This window comes from Taeniopygia guttata, chromosome 5 (assembly GCF_048771995.1).
Source record: "Taeniopygia guttata chromosome 5, bTaeGut7.mat, whole genome shotgun sequence".
Lineage (NCBI taxonomy): Eukaryota > Metazoa > Chordata > Aves > Passeriformes > Estrildidae > Taeniopygia > Taeniopygia guttata.
Genome location: NC_133030.1, coordinates 33,452,243 through 33,471,339, shown reverse-complemented (window position 1 = coordinate 33,471,339; position 19,097 = coordinate 33,452,243). Strand labels below are relative to the sequence as shown.

At 36.7% G+C, this 19,097-nt stretch overlaps 1 long non-coding RNA gene across 1 annotated transcript in view; it reads left to right on the top strand.

Annotated features, from left to right (window-relative positions):
• The window catches only part of LOC115495528 (uncharacterized), a 108,673-nt gene that overhangs the window by 54,068 nt on the left and 35,508 nt on the right, over positions 1-19,097 (top strand). The window contains exon 3 of the long non-coding RNA XR_012056360.1: positions 2,580-2,678. This is a non-coding gene — a long non-coding RNA (uncharacterized lncRNA). The remainder of the gene's footprint in view (positions 1-2,579; positions 2,679-19,097) is intronic.

Sequence of the window (19,097 nt, the reverse complement as noted above, 5' to 3'; positions counted from 1 at the left end):
TTTCTTAATTTGAAAAAAATTGAACAGGTTCTTCTCTGGTATAGGTCTGGTATAGCTATATTTTGTAAACTTCTGAGAATCTGAACTGAGTCATAAGTGGTTTGGGGGTAAAGTTGGAATGTTATGAATTTAGGTGAAAATTTGCCATACTCAAATAAAACCTGATTTGACAGTACACTTCAATTTTGCTAAAAGTCAAGCCAAGGGAGTAAAAATAGATATTGTCCAAAAATAGAACATACACAAAAAGGTGTAGAAAAGCCAACATATTGATTTTTTTTTTCAGATGTATCCAGTATTTGTATATAAAAAGTACTGTGGTTCCTTTGTACCAGTAATTACACATAAAGTGGTAATAAAAATTTAGAGAGCTGAAACAATGCAAAACTCAAGCAGAGTTCATAAAAAGCCCTGACATCTTGATTACTGCAACATTTTCATTCATCTATGGGGGGGGGGGGGTTTCTTTTGTTTTGGCTTTTTGTTTTGTGGGGTTTTTGTGGTTTTGGTTTGGTTTGGATTTTTTGGGAGGGGGGGTTGTTTGTTTGTTTGGGTTTTTTGTTGTTGTTTGGTTTTTTGGTTGGTTGGTTGGTTGGTTGGGTTTTTTTATAACAGTGATCGAAAAAAATAAAATAGATAATAACTGTCACTGGTTAAAACTCAGAACTTCAGAAATGTCAGAAAGGATTCTTTCCATCAAATTTCCACACAGCATTTTAGAAAACAAAAATTATCCCCATGTTTTACTGTTGTTGCAGGATTATAAATCATTCTGCAAACTTCAGAAGTGAGCTGAAGTTATGATTTCTTCTAAAGCTTTACAGTCTGATTTAGCTAGTAACTGAAGAAAAGTCAACATAAAAATAAGGCTAGGGATAGACAGAGAGGAAACAGGAGAAAAACCTGTTTGCCTTGTTTCTTGTGACAGACTTGCTGTATGTTTTCTTTTTAAATATAAAGGCATTACATAGCCATAATTTTAGAGGTGGACTTTTTTATCATTATTGCTTAGTTAAAACTGTAAAAAAGACTAGCTAAAATATGTAGATTTTTTTTGCTTTTCTTTTAAAAATGCAGAAGGTATTTTCCCCCTAAATTTGCAAATAATCCCTATGTTATAGCTTAAGTTGATTTTTCTTCAGATTTTTCTCAAGGGCTACCCTTTTCTAGGAACAAAATATTTTGAAAATTATTAACTATTCTCCAAAATTCTTTTGAACTTTTCTGCTTTAATACTGAACCTCTGATCTGTCTATCATTAAGTACTAGTGACAATATCTGCAATAGAGCATAGGTTCATTTAAAGTTACAAAAGACTTCGTGTTTCCATTTCTTCTTCCTTTTCATTAAGATATAGAAAATTACAGTAAGCCAATTTGATGAATACACTTTGCTATAAAGATGGAGTATTTTTCTACAAACAAGAAAACCATTTTAGTATAATGACATAGACATATGAAAGGAGTGACAGTATCTAGGGAAAAAAGAAAAAAATTAATAAGAATTGTATTGTGATCCTTATTTTAAATTTACTTGGAAATATTGAGCACCATCTCAAAATAGAAGTGTTAACATGCATTGCGTGTTGTTTACAATTCCTGACTAACAGAGAGACTGGAAGATCAGGAAATCTCAAGTTATGACACTGATTCCTTTCTGATCCATTCTATTTCTGCACTCACAATTTAATCACGTCACACTAACATCTATTAAAAATAATGATGAGTGAAACAAATTGCAAAAATAACTTTAGCTCTGAACAGAAGGCAGGGACATACAGAACTATGAAGAGAACACTCAAAAAGTTAAACAGAACACTATTGGTATAAGATTGAAAACAAATGCTTTCAGCAACTTGTCCTGGGCAGGGCTCAATATTCTGCACAGATTTCTTTAATTTCCCCTTTGTTGTTTGGCTTCTTTTTGCTGTCCAACATCTTACCTAATAATGAGAAAATAAATAGCAGCCCTTAAGAAAATATGATCATATGAACCCTCATGGCTGTATACTAATTTAAAAAACCAACCTCAGTCTTTCTCATGCATGCAAACAAATAATTGATTTCCTGACATCAGTTAGTCTAGGAAAATGTGGTCAGCCCTGCCTCTTTTACTGCAGGCAAGGTAGAGTCCTAGTTTTGCCAGCTGGTCTCTCTGTAACAGTAACAGTTACTGAAGTAGAAATTAGCTGGACTTTCAATCTGTGATCCTACAGTTAAATACTCATAATATGAATAGTAGTAGTAGTAGTAGTGGTAGATTTAAAAGTCACTGCTCCTCTTATGGAAGCGAATAACAAAAGGCTGAGACCAGTATGTAACTTTTCTACTTAAATATTACAAATGGTCTGTTGATGTATGTGGCTAGCACCAGTGGTGCATGTCTCCTTTGGTTTTGGGTTGCCAAGTTTCTGGCATTATAGGAGACCAAGAAAATGTGCATTAAACAGCATGGCAGTAAAACTGTACATCAAACAACTGAAGAAAAAAATTCGTTGCATGTGGTTTGTCAACTCCCTTTCAGATATCAACAGGAATATTTCAAGAAAAGCATTGTTAATGCTAATTTTATTCTTTCAGTTTCAATTAGGACGAAATTTAATGGGAGCCTAAGATGTTGCATAAACCAAAAATGTCTGAACCACGGAGAAAAATAATCAGTGTTCAGAATATATGAAGGTAAGTGCTGTTGGGGACATTTTCAGAGAGTATTTATCAAAACCTTATGCACATATATGCCCAGTTCTGATGCCTACTGAACATGTTCTGATAGAATATTTATCACAATTGGCAATATGATTATTCATAAGTATAAAAGTCCCTCTTTTTAGAGAACTAATAATGTTTTATAGATTTATATAGAAAAAAAGATCCTCTGTCACAAACAATTTACAGTTCCAACAGGAAACAATGCAATTCAGTTTATTTTACACCTGCTGGATTGGCATGTTAAGATGTTGGTCAGAAAGCAAAGTTTTTTCTTTAATAATGGATGTAAGCACCTGGGTAACTCTAAACCTCACAGGTAGTAATGTCTTTTAAGTATTCTGCTGAATACTAACACTTGAATGCTTTATTGAAGTAGACCTTCAGATTAAACCGAATCTGAATTATTTTGTTGATATCTCATCATAAAGAAGTGTTAAAGAATCTAATTTTGGGGAAAAAATTACACTGGATTTTGAAATGAAAATTAATGTACTTTGACAGCTTTGTGAAGCTCTCTGAAATTTAGATTTTAAAGTAAGATATTTGCATTTTAAAATATTTTTGTTTAGATATTTAAAATAAATCTCCCAAGAGCAGAGTCTGCCTATAGAAATTCTGTTTGAAATATGTTCATATTTCTATGTATGATTGGCACTTGAAAGAAGAGCAGGCATTAGGAATAACAATCTCTTTCTGCCAAAAGCTAAGTCTGTTAGAGCCATCATTTGGTCCACCAGAAATGCCCTGCTGCAAACAGGGCTACTTTGTGTCTGTGAAATAGGAAATGGCCGTGCTGAAAAAATCAGCAGCTACTCAACAGCCTTTTCTCTGTACACTGCTGCCTTAACAAGGAAAATACCCACCAATATTTGCAACAAAGAGGCTTTAGAGGAATGTAACAAAGGCTAGTCCAAAGTCAGCAAAAAAAATGACACATGAAAGACAATTTCCAATATGTTATTTATATATGCTCAGGTAGACCAACAGATGAAATAATTACTTTACAATTTCAAGTACCTTGCTTGTACTTTGGTCAGTTAAATATTAATGAAAATAGAAAACAGGTTAAGTACTTGTTCAATGAGTGGACAATACATGGACAATGACAACTATTCATGTATTCTAGCCAGACATTCCCCCAGACAGGTCCAGTTCCTGTTCTGCCTTAATACAAAATGAAAAGAAGATTTTACACTCAAGGAGACAGGCAAAGAAATATTAAGTAGTTATTATGTATGATAGTCAGTATTGTGGAACCATCTTTGAAATTTCCTTTAGGATATATAATGTCATTATAATTATTCTGTGAAACATAGGATGGAAACATATTGGTATTCCAAGGGTTGTGTCTAGAGGACTGCATGTATGAAGACACAACCTTGCTACCTGATCAAATCCTGGTCATGTCATTCTTGAATGTGTTTTTAGCTGAATGCAGCTAAAACAGTTTCTGAACTAAAGCTGTTTAGAGGTATATCTATTTTCTGAATAAAAGAAGCAAAAATTGAGGGAATTAAGTGTTTCAATCCCTTCTCAGGTGGTCTGTGCATCCTTCAAACAGTAAATTGGCACCAGGGAAGGACTTTTAAACTTTGACTTTTCAGACATATTTGTCATGCCAATGTTAAACACAGTGTAGAATTTGGAAAGATGTGAAAAAAAAAAGCCCTATGATATAGTTGCTGTATTATGACACTGAGTTTCTAAAACACAGCAGTATGGTTTTTTCTGTGGCACAGCTAGCCAAGCGTCTCACTGCCAGGTTTCCATGATCTCCTAGGGTAAAATAGCAATAATTTAAGAGTGAGTCCTTGATTCTGTAACTAATAAGGACCCACAGAACTCAGAGGGAGAGTAGATCTACAAAATTCACCTGTGGAGGAAAATGGAGAAACTTCTGTACACTCCAGCTTATAGAGCAAACCTACTAAACTGGCTCTTTGTTTGGTTTTGACACAGTGCCTAACAGCATAGAGGTACAGCCTGAAGGAATGTTTTTGCTATCATATGCATAAAAACATCCAACCAAAAATATAATGAATGCATGCAATTTATACATAATACACGCATTTGTATATATATGAGGGTATATCCTATTTTTGTGACCAATTCAGAGTCATGAATGCATACATGTGTGCAAGCATATGTGCAATTTTGATTTTCTGTTTCTGAAAAAGCCACTGTAGGAGAAATTTTTTAACATTTACTGACATGTGGGCCTCTCAGATGCTTCATACAAGTTTTTCACTTCATTTGTACGCAATGGGACATTTGGAATATAGGAATCTGACATAGCTCTTCACTACATATACATGCAGATACATTGAGCTTCCTAGGATAATATTCCTTTTCTTTTTATTTGAAAATTTAATTCTGACTTATTTTGCTCAGTTTAGTGTTACAAAATTGTGTGATAATTATCAGGAACTCTGAGTGTTAGGGTTCCTGATTTTTTATAACATCCATGAAGCACTTTGCTCTTTCTATTTTCCCTAAGTGAAATTTTTAATTATTGAGTTGTGAAAGTGGAAGGAGAAATGGTAGCATTCAGATGAAAAAATAAGTTCAGAACAATTTACTACATGATTCAAATGAATGGTGGGAGGAGTAATCAAGAGCCAGTACCAGCAGAAGATATAGGAACCTCTGTTGGACATTAACATGCCCAATATGTCTGTGAAAAGACTGATATTGTTGCACTCTTTGTGTTAATTATACTTGAATTCCCAGTTTTTGCCTTGATACTTTTCCTGCTCATTGATTTTATCAAGAAGGAGTAAAACCTTTAAGTGGCATCAAAAACTAATTGAGAATTACATGAACAATTTGGGTATAACCCAGCTCCATAGACAATAAACATAATCATTCATCTATGAATCACTGTGACTGGTGAGCTACTTTGAACACTACAGATGAAAAATCCTAGGAAAAGTGAGTGTGAGATGCTATTAAAATCATCATTTGGCAATCAAGCAATGTAAGAAAGAAGAGAGTATCTCACTTCACAGTATATCTTAATGGAAGAGCACATTTGACCATATCAATTGGTGGATAATTCCTCCTTCTTGCCAGTTTTCCTTTTCTACACAATCCATATAACTGGATCATTTTCTTATTATGCAAATTTTTGCATGTTTATATTTTAAGTTACAAAATATCTATTATTTTGTTCCTGTAATAATTTTCTTAGAAATTTTAGTATTCTGACCTAAGATAAACTTAAAAACTTAGTGAAATATAAGAGAGAGGTTTTAGTCCATACGTATCGTCCAAAATCAGGAAATATTTTTCCAATTTCAATTAATTAAGTCAAAAGTAATCTTCCTACCCTAGTAAATCAGTCTAACTGTTTATGAGATCTGGAGGGTTGATTCAAAATGAAAAACCCTTGTATTTCAAACACAGTGAATAAATGGCAGGAAACTGATGATAAGTCTGAAAGTGTGAGGTATAATCCCAGAGTGGATCACTGACAATGATGGAGAAGAGACATCCAGAAAAACATAGGTGCCAAAGGAAGAAATACTGGCAAATAACTGAGAACCAAACTGCTGTCATTTACAGCTGAAAAAAGTGGTTAGGCTTTTGAGTCCTTCCTGTCATGGAAGCAACAAGTCCCCTTGTAGACATGACCCAGTAAAAGAGAGGAGATGGAAAACTGACAATCTGTCCCTTGTGGCTTCAAAAGAATCCAAGGAATATTTGGTAGCAGCACAGTGTTTAATCTTTGTTTGCCTCCAAAATTCCAGTTCTGGTCATTGCATTTACCCCAACTAAAAGACTTACATGTTTTCAACTGGCAAAAGTTATTCTTCACTTCCTTTTAATTTAATTACAGAATTTCTCTGTTGTGGAAAACCTATTTGGGAGGGTCTTTTTCTGCCAAAAGTGGCAGTATTTCAGGTGAAACTGAATTTCATCACTTCAAAATACTTCTGAATCTTTGTGAATTACAGCCCCACACAGACATAGCAATAAAAGAAAAATAAACCAACTTAAAGTTAATGTTGACTGCATTTTGAGTGCTCAAAAAAGGCACAGTTACAGCTGTCTTTTTATTGTCTAGCAGTTTCTGAGGAACCTATTACATATTTGATTCTAATATTCACTTGTTTTTTTCATTGAGTTCATTGCTGTTAATGACTTTGGATCATAAAGCTCAGAATTTTGTTGTGGTTTTGTTTCCTTCCATTGACCATTCATTTTCAGAATCACATATCCAGCTATTACTGTGGTGGCCACACCTCAGCTATTAATAATCAAATTCTTAGTATGACATTGGCAGAATGGCATTTTTAAATTGATATTATGAATCTGGAAAATGTATGCAGTGCTGAAGTCTATTAGCAGCACAGACAAAAGCCTTGTTTGAATCCTAAGGTGGGCTTATTGTACTCAGGATGAGCAAATGGTTTTGAGGGAATCCAGGAGCACACAAACTGATTGTCTCCTATCCTGCTACACCAACACCAGGCATTTGAAAGGGGGCACTGAAACAGCCAGAAACTTTTCATGTGATATCCTCCTGAGACCTCCTGATTGCTGCCAGGATGGTGAATTTGGATTCACTGTGTAGAACTCCACCACTCACATAATGAGTGCCTGATGGATGTACTAGGATATCATCACATTTATGCAGTAGCACTTGAAGCATGACTTCTACAGGCAATTCTGGGGAGTCAAAACATCTTCAGGTTCAGCAATTTTTACTTCTTTCAATTTTTTTGCAAAGAAACATGAACTGGCTGAGCCAAACCTGTCCTGCCTGTTCAGCAGTTGTGTCATGGACCCAGTTCTGTCTCCAGCTTACTCTCCCACTTGCCCATTTTTGTTATTCTGACTCAGCTATCTTCCTCATGTTTATCTGTCTCACCTTCATCCTTCATAGTTTCCATATGTCTTTTCCACATAGAAATCTCCCCTTTCTGGTCAGCTCACACCTGTTCCAGTTGTAGCCTGGGTGAACAGGTGATGCTGCCCTTAATTGTGGCTGTGATTGCCAGCCCTACGGGCACCAGCAGGCCCTGCTGTCCCTGCCCACAGACCAGGCCCCATATCAGCCCATCCATCACTCATCAGACCCTGCCACAACGAAGCCACAGCAGGGCCTGTCTCCACTTCCCCAAGGTGCTGTTCTGCCTGGCCATGGGCCCCAAGCTGTGCCCATGCACAGCCCCACATCCTGGTATGGCCCCAGAGAGGTGCCTGGTGCTAGGGCTGAGACCACCCTGGACCCAGCCCTGCCTTGAGCTGTGCCTTGGGGAGCCCCTTCACCCACAGCTACCAACCCCCACGGAGCTGCTGGACCCTACTCCATCCCAGCAGCACTGGTTTTCCCATAGGAGTGTCATGGGAACCCCAATTAAAAGTCTAACATTTTTTCTGCCCACAGCTGCTGCATATTCAGTGTAGGCAGAGCTTTTAGGAAACATTTTCCAACTAGCAAATATCTGCTTTGGTTTAATGTACTAATTGTGCTCTCTGAAACTTTTGTCATTTGGACAAGGTATGTGTTTTGAAGAGTTAGGAACAGGACATCCTGCATCAAAGAAAAGCAACACTTCAGCATCTTAAATAGCAAAGGAATTTATCACTTTGGACATGAAAAGTTTTTTGATTTTCTCCCCTCACTTGCCCTCAGGAATGCTGAGCTGTTTTGACTGAAAATTCCCCAAATAGCTCAAATAGCAGATAGCTGCATAGAAGGCTTGTAGCTATAATTAGAAAAAAACTGAACTGGAAGTTAGAATTTGGCAAAGTTATAACAAATTACAACCAACTGGAAAGGGTCAAAGCAACTGGAAGAATATAGGTGGTGCTCCTTGCCACACCTATAATACATGCAGCTTATTTTTCTTAAGCTAAATTCATCCATTGACAAATTTATGAGCTGCTGAGTGTTGTGTCTGGGCTTCAGAACACTTTGAATTAATACAGGAAAGCCTCTTTTACACTGAGCATGAGACTTGTTTGAAATACTGGCTATAACGCATTTTCCAAAAATTGTTTAAAACAATATAGCCCTATAAACACTGGCTAACCATACTTGGACTTGCCTCTCTCCTTTTTATGAAAAAGTGTCTCAAATAGTTTGCTAGTATAACCTTACAGTATGTATGATGTTCAGAGGTAAAAGAAATTAGATTATATTTTTTGAAAATTAGATCATATTTTTTTTCTCCATTGGAAAAAAAACTCTGGAAGTTGAAGCCTGAAACTTCAGATTTTCTGAGAGTTACTTTTGCTCTGATGATTCACTGCAGTCACAGAACCAGAAGTATGGAAATTAACGCTTCCAGTCTCTCTCATTTTCCTCCTATGCCTGGGTACCATGACTCTGTACTTCCCTTTCTTCTCCAGCCCATGGATCCTTCTCTTCTGAATTGCCTCTGGTACAGCTCACTTTTGTGTAAATTAGGATAGCTTGAATGCTGGTAGACTGCTCATTCATATCTTCCATGACGAAGGAAGAGAAAATTATTGGTGTTCAACCAATTAGTACATATGAAGAGAGCCCACTCTTGCTGAAGGGAAGTATGTGTGTACAGGTTGGTCACAGCTATCTTTCAAAACCCTTTAGGCAGAAGAGCACATATCAGAAAAAAAAAAAAAAAAAAAAAAAAAAAAAAAAAAAAAAAAGAAAGACAAATTGACACAGATTAATTTACCTGCCTCACACTCCTTCAAAACCTGAACAAAGCCCAAACAGCTTGTTGTCTGTTGCCATCTGGTATAGGGCCACAAATACAGAGATATTCTGTTATAGCATGAACTAATTTAGCCAGAAAAATGTCCATATACTGGTGGTTATAGGCATAGGTGGTAGACCAGCACTTTTCTAGATCTGATTTCTCTAGGAAATCTTGTCTGCAAACAATTTTGCAGACAAGATTGTGAATTTTCCCAGCTGACTATGTTCACTCCATTTTCAAAAACACTCTTCACTAATGATGTCCAGAATCTGACTGATTCTGTCTAAAGGACTGAGAGCTGTAAACAGAAAAAGGGAAAGGTAGGAGACTGCTAAAGTTAAAGGCTAATGAAAGCAATGTGAGAGGGTGTTATGGCCTTCCGCAAACACTGAGCAACTGAAGAGGCAATGGAAGGGATTACTTGTGCAGCAGAGCAGTTTCGCCTGAGGTATGCCAGATGTCTGAACTGCAGCGGAGGACAAAGAACAACATTCAGAACTCACTGGGTTATTGAGAGTATCCTTCAGACTTTGCTGCCTCCCACACTACTTTGTGGAGAGAGGAGTAAATAAGATGGCTTATTCACTTAATGTCATCCTCAGTATAACCCCAAACCAAAGATTATTAGTATTGTTATTATTATTCAAGACTAAAATCCTTTATCTAGGAAATACTTCTTTTTTCTTACAATGAATGCTGTTAAATAGTATGGTAGAAGCATATTGCTTTGGTGCATCGATTTAGGTATAAAAATATTAATATCCCCTGAAGTCTTGCCTTTGGTGGTCTCAGGTTTTTTTCTGTCCTCATCAAATGTGGCAAATTATATTTTGATAGCATTTGTTAGGAGTATGTTACACAGGAATAATACTGTACCAGAGATTCAAGCAAGATCTTCTGAAAACTTTCTCGAATGGCATTGCTGACGTAAGTGAGCAAAAAACCTGGGACTACTGACTAGTGGAAACAGCAGTACTTTTGCAGATGAAATGGATTTAGCTGACAATCACTGCTTTAGACTATTTCCCTTTTTTTGGTTAAAAGACATGAACTTGCTACTGTATTTTGTTAGTAGTAGGTTACTTTACAAAACAAATGCCAAAAAAGCAAATGCAGAAACAGAAGACAGGCTTGGCCTTTTAGTTGTCATTCAAGCCCTTAAAAATGGGCTGTTCCTGTTGCACAACAGGAAAAAGTTTTAACGGGCTTTTATGACGTAAAGCAGAAAAATGCAGGTACAGCTTTTATCTGTCCATAAAAGGCCAAAACTATCTCTTCATTCAAAGGGAAGCTTTCATAATGAATTCAGTGACGTGCAGTGTTACGGTGAGCTCATGGCAAACTTTTTGCCCCTCTTCCCCCGGGACCCTGTGATTCTGATCAAGATAACCCCTAGATCCTCCTTCCTGCCCCAATGGGGTTGGCAGAGAGCCAGGAAAGCCCACCCTGTCCAAAACCTATATAGACCCCTGAGAATTCCTGTTCCTCTTTTGCCCCGCTCTCCCATGGATACCACAGAATAAAGAGAGCTGTTCCAACACCCTGGGGTAATAGCCTCTTTTGAATATTTATCCCTCTCCTAGTATTCCTCCCCTCACAGCCCCCTATCTCTGAGGAAGTCGGATTCTTTGGGGGGCTGCGTGGAGGTGGGGAAAACTACAGAAACGACAGTGCAGAAGAATTTTTATTTGTATTTAGGAATGCATAACTAGAAATATGATTAGCAATTCCTTGACAGTTCCTATTCTGCTTAGAAAATATGCTAACAGTTTGTACAGTCACTTTGTAATATCTTCCTGGATGCTTCGAACAGAAATATATGCAGGACTATTGCTCATGCAGAATGTTTTACTATCAAAATTTTATTAATGAGTTTTATGTTACTGAATTGTATTCTAAGCACACAATTTTTGAAAGTTTTGCTCAGAGATTTAAAAAAGATTAAGAGTTTACAAGTCCATATCAGTGTATATTTCCAGCCTGGAATGGCTTCCTTTTAGAAATTTATTCTCTACTAACTCTAAACATTATGGATCCATTAAGAACAAAATTAAAATTAAAAAAAATTAGCCTATTTTGCATCTTCATTAACAAGGAAGATGCAGATATTCATATGTGTAAACTTTGTAAAAATCCAAACTTTCTCTTAGAAATCTCTTTCCCTTGCTTACAGAAGAACTCACCTGAAAACTCATATCATTCCTCCAACAGAATAACAGAGACTGAGTGAGCACTGGTTTAATTGGAAGCAAGTCCATTAACATCAGTAAAAATTAGCAGTCTGGCATTTCTTCGTATCATGAAGAGCATTTCATAGTAGTTCGATATCTGGTCTGATTTTTGTTCCGTTTCAGTAATCAATAGAGAAAGATATTTTATTCTATATGTTCAAATAAATAATACTCAGAAAAAGGGTTCTGCAGTAGTTAACACTGTTCACAGTCCTGTCCATAAAAGTGCAAACTGTGCTGCACCATACTGGTACTTTCCTTGCTTCTTTAAGGGTTGGTTAGAAAAGCTCTATGGTCTCTTTGCTTCATGGGAAGGTAATTTCTACCCTTTCACCCTACTGTCTTTTCTTAGGACCTCTGCTACTACCATTCCTTCTGAATTGAAACTGTTTTTTCTGAATGATTACTGAAAATATTTCTAGATATTTCTTGCCCAAGGGCATATTAGTTTAAAAAAATGTTTTTGTTTGGTTGGCTTTTTAAAATTTCTCCTTCTTAAATAATAGACTCTAGAATATAATAGTAATCATGCTATGTTAATTTTCCCTCTGAAATACATTTCTGACTGCTTCAAGCTAGTTTACTGTATACTCTCTTGTCTCTTCTTGTCAGTAAAAAAGAGAATGTGACAGACTGACCCTGGCTAGATGCCATGTGCCCACCAAAGCCTATCACTTCTCTCATAAGGTGCACATGGGAGAAAAAATACGGCAAAAGCCTCGTGGGATAAGATAAGGACACTGAGAGATTGCTCATCAGTTACTGTCACAGGCAGAACTGGTTCAACTAGGGAAAGATTAATTTTATTGCCAATCAAAGAAGAGTAGAGTAATGATATAATAAAAGCCAATATTTAAACAACACTTTCCTTCCACACCTTACCTCCACTACTCCCTTCTTCCTGGGCTCAACTTCAATCATAATTTCTATAACTCCTTCCCTGCAGTGGCACAGATGGACAGAGAATGGGGGTTGTTCATCATCATTATCTTCCTCTGCCCTCTGGTCCATTGTGGGGTCCCTCCCACGGAAGACAATCTTCCATTAACTTAACATGAGTCCTCCCCTGAAGCTTAACATAAGGCTGTAGTTCCTGATTAACTGCTCCAGTGTGGGTCCCTCCCATGTGGTGCAGTCCTTTAGGAACAGACTGCTCCATCATGAATCTCCCACAGGGGTCATGAGTCCTGCCAGAAATTCTGCCGCAGCATAGCTCCTCTCTTAACACATTCACAGTTTCTTCCAGATGCCTGTTGCAGCAGGCTCCCCTTCTTAAATATATTTTCCCTGAGGCACCAGCAACATTTCTGATGGGCTCAGCAGGAGGTCCACCTTGGAGGTGGTTGGTATTGGCTCTATGAGTCATCGGGGAAGTTTCTAGCAGCTTCTGACAGAAACCACCCCTGCAGCCCTCCCACTACCAAAACCTTGCCATGCAAACCTAGTATAGACAATTAAAGTAAACATGAAATGTGCCCATCTCTGTTCCTCACAATAGCCCACACTGAAAAAAAATGTGATCACTCCACAGAAAGCCACCTAGAAAGAAGCAGGTGCTATGACTGTAACAGTAGTTCCACCATTCTTTTTTGACATAGCCTAGCTCAAGGCTATGACAATTTAGGGTCAGTCATTTAATAACTGGCTCCTGCACACCTCTGCTGGATAAAGGAAAAGATCATGGGAAAAAATAATAATAAACAACTGCTTTGACAGAACATCTCTGGGATGATGTAATGAATGAAGATGTGAGGAACAGAACCTTAATTTCTTTTCAGGTGGAAAAGTCTAAAAGAGCGTAAGAGCAATACGTTGATCCATGTCTGTAAAATTCTAGAAGAATGTGTGTGCATAGGTCTTGGAATATAAGGTAGCTTGGACATGGCAAGATTAATTAAAATGGCAGGAGGAAGGAAACTTTAGCTATAAAATCAAGGAAGGCAAATGAAAGCATGTAAATTCTAAATAGAAGAGTCATAACTAAAAATACAAGGCTCAGAGTAATCATAGGCATCTTCACTCTGATTAGAGCCTAAATATCTCTGGATTAATGGGAAAACTGATACAAAGAAAAGGACATGACTATGTCCATCTATTTTAGTTAGTCCTCTCTCTCAGTTTCTTTTCAGATTCCTGTGAAGAAATTCTCCCTCTGCTTAGATTTCTCTATGTTTTTACATCCTTGAAGAGTTAAAATCCCAAGGTGAAGTGTTAAGTCTGTGGAGCTCTAAGAGAAAGTGTATTTCCTCTTTATTACACAATCTATGAGAAGATTGTAACCTTGGCCCTCACAAATAGGGGACCCATGTTTCAGTCTGGAACTACTCAGAAACTGTCTAGTTGAATGAGAAATAGTTGGGTTTTTAGGATTGTGAGACAGTCTGAAGTCATGGATGCCATTTCCCATTGAAAACACAGGATATTTCTGGGAAAAGGCATGTGTCCAGTAAACTTTCTCTGAAGGGCTTGAAAACTGGAGCTGTTCTCCAAGTGTATGTTAAGAGGCCCCTGCCAAAATCCTGTATCTGGATGTTGTTCAGACTTTGCAGGCTCTAATGATCCTCTGAGTCAGTAAAGTAGATTCCAGCACTGGAGACTGAATACTGTCTATCATGAACATTCTGCTATGTATGTCTGTGTAGATCTGTAACTGACCCAGTTATGAAGTGACATACACTTAAACAGAATAATTGCTTGCTGTTTGTTACTGGTATTACCTGCTGTCCACTTTCTTATATGATGTCTTTTTTCTAGAGGCAAGTAATTTCCTCATTTTTTGCCTAACCACATCATGCATGGTGTGTTTCATTCATGTGTAGGGAAAGCTTTCCCTATTCACGTGATAGGGAAATCTCTTGCTTTCCTTTACCATTGAGAGTTGCTCTGAGTGCATTGAACAGAAAAGTGTTACTGCTTAGAAACAAGCTTGTTGGAAAAACACAGGATGGTTTAAACTTCTGTTAGAAAAAGTCAGTCTTACCTTTTTTGAAAACTTCTTAGGCTTAGTTTCACCCATCATGCTGTTAAACATTGTCACAAACCCCATTCATTGCAAATGCAGAATGATTAACAGGAAGAGCTTTATGAAACAAGCAGTTTTCAGAGTCCCACAGCAGCCATAGCAATGCCCGAATTTATTCACATGCTTTATTTCAGTATTCAGTCATTAATTTGTGTTTGATTTGTGTCAATCCTGCCAGAGAATGGACAGAGCATCATCCCAACAGGCCATTCAGGCCTAGATCTGTGTCTTTCTATTAAGCTGTTGTGACTGGGCTGGTACAAGTCCATACACCTGATATTATTCTATTTCTAGTTGTCTTTCTAAAGAAAATGGAACATATTACAGATACAAAGCAAAAACATTGCTTAGAATAGGAGAGTTTTGATATCAAATCACTACCAATTATTCATGATTGCAATTTTCCATGAATAACTTTGATTCTAAAATCCTCTTATGTGTTAAGTGAGTTTGCATTTGGTGGAATTACCCAGAATCACATCACTTTTTTTTTTCCCACTCAGACTTTTTAAAACTTCCCTTTAGTAAGGGATGAAAGAGCAAGCCTTAATTATTTGCATCTCAGAAATTTAAAAGAGATTAATATGATACAGACAGTTAAAAAGTTCATAAGATGAAGCTTGTATTGTCTCTTTTGCCCAAGTGCCAGTAAAACCAATGTTTTCCTGAACTGTATAGTTTGGTCTGCTATGCTCTTTGTCCAGACAGAGTTTGGGTGGCCTAGTGAAATAATTTCCAAGACTTTTTGTACTGTATGTGCTTTGAGCTAGAAGGCAATATTTTTGTGGTATTCCAGAACAAGCTTGAGTACCTCAGTCAAGTTTACAATAATTGCATGAATTAAAACAACTTGGCCAAATTCACTACTGACTTAAAAAGAGCCAAGGCAACTTGGGGCTGGCTGCTTGCTGATAAAGCATGCACACATACAAATGAAGGGAGAATTTGGGTTATGTTCAATAGCAGTACTGCATAAACTAGTGAAGCAAAATGAAAATGAAAGATAGCCTTATCCAAAAATATGTTTTTCCCAAACCAAAGTGGAACCTTTCCCCTTGGACAAATGACGAGAAGACTAGCAGTCCCACCCTTTCAAAATTCTGGTTTTCCAGATCCAGCCTAGATCTGATTCAGTCAGCTGATCCAAGAAGTAGCTGGAATTTATACACTGCAACATACAGTACATAGGAGGTCACCTTTAGGCTTTTATACCTCTAAGAAAATCTAATATATATATATAAAAGAATACATCTACTATTTAATGCTCTAGAACATAAAATGGCCCTCAGACAGAGTCAGGCAGAAAAACAGTTGCCATTAGCACTTTCCATGCAGACAGGCACAGTAAGGGGCTCTGTATAATACCATGAATGATCTGGCAGGAGCTGCAGAAATTACTCCAACTGTATTGCATCTTGGTCTGTTGAGCTGAGCCAGACTGAACTTCATCTCTCTCAGCCTCCAGTAACATTTCAGTAAATGGTAATTTTCAATAGTTGCTGAGACTTTGCCAACTATTCTGCTGCAAATTGCCTCACATCCAATGTAAAAGGCACATTGGTTGGGCTCTGCATTTCTATGGCATGGAATTGTTCAACTCATTGCTGTGTCTGACTGTAACTATTTGTCTGGCTGTACAGAGGAATGTGAAAGCCTCACATACAAACAACTAAGAATTACATTTTATGGCTTTTGTCTCAATAGTAGAAGACTTTCTTGAGAACAGATTTAAAGGATGGAGACCTAGACTAGAAGAATGGAAAAAAATAGAGGGATTTAAAAAATTATAAGCTTTCGGAACTTCTGAGGTTTTCCATTACAAGGGCATCTGTTTGAGGATAAAAAATATAATTTAAAAAATGGAATTGTGGGGCTTGATTAATTTGGGTTAAATAATAATGAATAGGCAACATCATAATCTATTATTAGTGATATCTGTCTCATCCAAAGCACAGGGTAGGGTAAGAGTTTGAGCAGTGTCTTCTTTTGAGCAGAGGCCCTATCTGTCTATCTGTTAGTCAGCACATACCAATAATACTGACTGTAGTATTTTGGAGGTATTCCAGTAAAGCTGACAAAGACAGAAGCCTATCAGTGCTCATAATGAAGTGATGCTTTTCCTAAATTCAGTGCTTTACCTGTAATTGGCTGAAGTACTGTTCAAGTATCTGAAAAGTAAATTTGCTTTTTTATCCAGGTGTTACACTACACTTTTATTATCCAAAGGATTTTTTTGCTCATTCTCTTCTGTTGATATATAATTGTTGTTCTACCTTTGGATCAACTGAACAAAACATAATTGTGACTTTGGAAGGTTCTGAGAAATCCTAGACATTTCTCAGACATGGCTGGAAGTGACCAAAAAATGGTTGGTTTTCCCAGGAAATGTATTTTTTGTGTGTTCAGTCTGATATATAACGATCTAAAGAAGGATTAACTAATCTCTTTCTAAATGCATAATATGGCAGTGTTTCTTTTTATTTAGAGAGGTATTTATAAAACAGTTACTGTTGAGCAGAAAGAATTTTTTTCCAAAGTTATGTTGAAAAGCTGTGCCATACTAGCTATCACTACTTCAGAGCTATCTGAAATCTAAGTATTGCAGAATATTTTCGTCACTAGCATATTCTGAATGTGTAGGGAAAAAAGTTTCCCAGATTAATTTTTGCATTTTTATTAAAAATTCACATTTTTGTAGTCAAAATTTGAAATTTCATGCATAATGCCAAGCATAGATCACTCTTCGGTCTACATCTTGCTCTAGAAAGTCTTCTGCTACTGGCAGCACATATAAATATAGGAACTTCATAAGGGCAGACATAACATTTCTGCTTCTTTATCTGCAGATTTGCTGTAGCATATTACAAGAAGAGAGTGCCCTTTTTCTTCCTGTTGAAGACTTTGCCTTTTTGATGTTTTTTTTTTTTTTCCTTTCCAAAGCTGGATGTTATACAGTCACTTAAGTCTCATAGGTTATGGTTAAGTGTTCATTTTTGTAGTCACATATTTATAGAACAAGTGTGGTAACATACCACATCAGGAGAACAAACCACATGCCTTTCTTGCTGCTGTCACAAATGCCACAATATGGTGCAACACATAGTTTTGAAAATAAATCTCTTAATGACAGGAAGAATAACTCGATGTAGACAGAAGCTGCATGATCTTTCGACTTTTAGTGGTATGTCACAATTATAGAATATGTTGCCAAGGAAGCTCCATTGTGGCTTGCAAGCTTCCAAATTGTTCATTGTGTTTCTGAACTTAAAGCATATTTCAGCTCATGCTTCAAATAAAGACAATCCTATTTAGGACATTAAAAATACATGGAGTTCAGCTAGAACTTTGCATCTGCATTGTTTCATGTAAACTTATCAAGCTTTAATCCATATTATACATAGATGAAATGAACAAATAGATTGCATTGTAATCTGATCTAAATATTCTATGGAGCTAGGGAAAAAGAAAATGAGGCCTATTTAGTAATCATAATATTAGTATTGTTGGACATAGCTCTGTCTGACACAGCTGGGAAATGTTCACAAAGTGTTATTATTGCCAAGGGCTGAGTATTCCTTTAGTGATAAATTGAACATGAGTTCTTGTTTTTTCAGTTCTTTTTTAAGTCTATTGGGCTGTCCTGCCTCTAAATATTTGATCATAACAAAATATTGTGAAGGCATTCAAGTAACAATAAAAATAAGATACTTGCTTTCTCAGGAGGGACACCAGATGATGCAATGTGCAGACAGCCATACCAGCACTTAAGTGCCATCATGGTAGGTGTCATATCAAATTCATCTAATTAGGATACATCAACATAAAAAACAAAAGTAAATCTAATCCTAAACTCATGTAAATCTAATCCTAAATCAGTAGCAATTCTAGAAATCTCATCTGTGGTGACAGCCATACACTGAGGTGAACTGTAGCTTATATTCCATGTCCTGCTTTCACACATAAGCTGCAGAAAAACTGGTGACAACCCGGGGGTTTAATGGCATCTTTATAATGTTTCTCAGCTGATGGAATTAAAGAAATGTAAAGCCATACTGCCCTTATTTTGTTAGATAATTCTTTCTCTGGTAATGTCCATACTTGGGAGAAAGGCAATTGAGCTTCTTCAGGCAAAAGGTTAGAATCTGACACTCCTTGCTGCTTAAAAATAAAAAGTAAAAATAAAAGAGAGAAAATAAGATTTATTATGTTTTGAATCTGCTACTGGGTGTATTATTGCCATGTTGTTTTTCCTTTCCAATCAAAGTCCAAGAGATTTTTATTTTTGTGTGGGTTACCACAAAAAGTAATACTTTTTTATTTTCTTTACAGAAAGGAAACAAAAAAATGAATCATTTTTAGAAACCTTCTGGTTAAAAATAGATATGTCCCAACCCTTTTTCTCTTCACAGTATGTGAAATCTGGTCAAAGTGTAATATTTTTGCC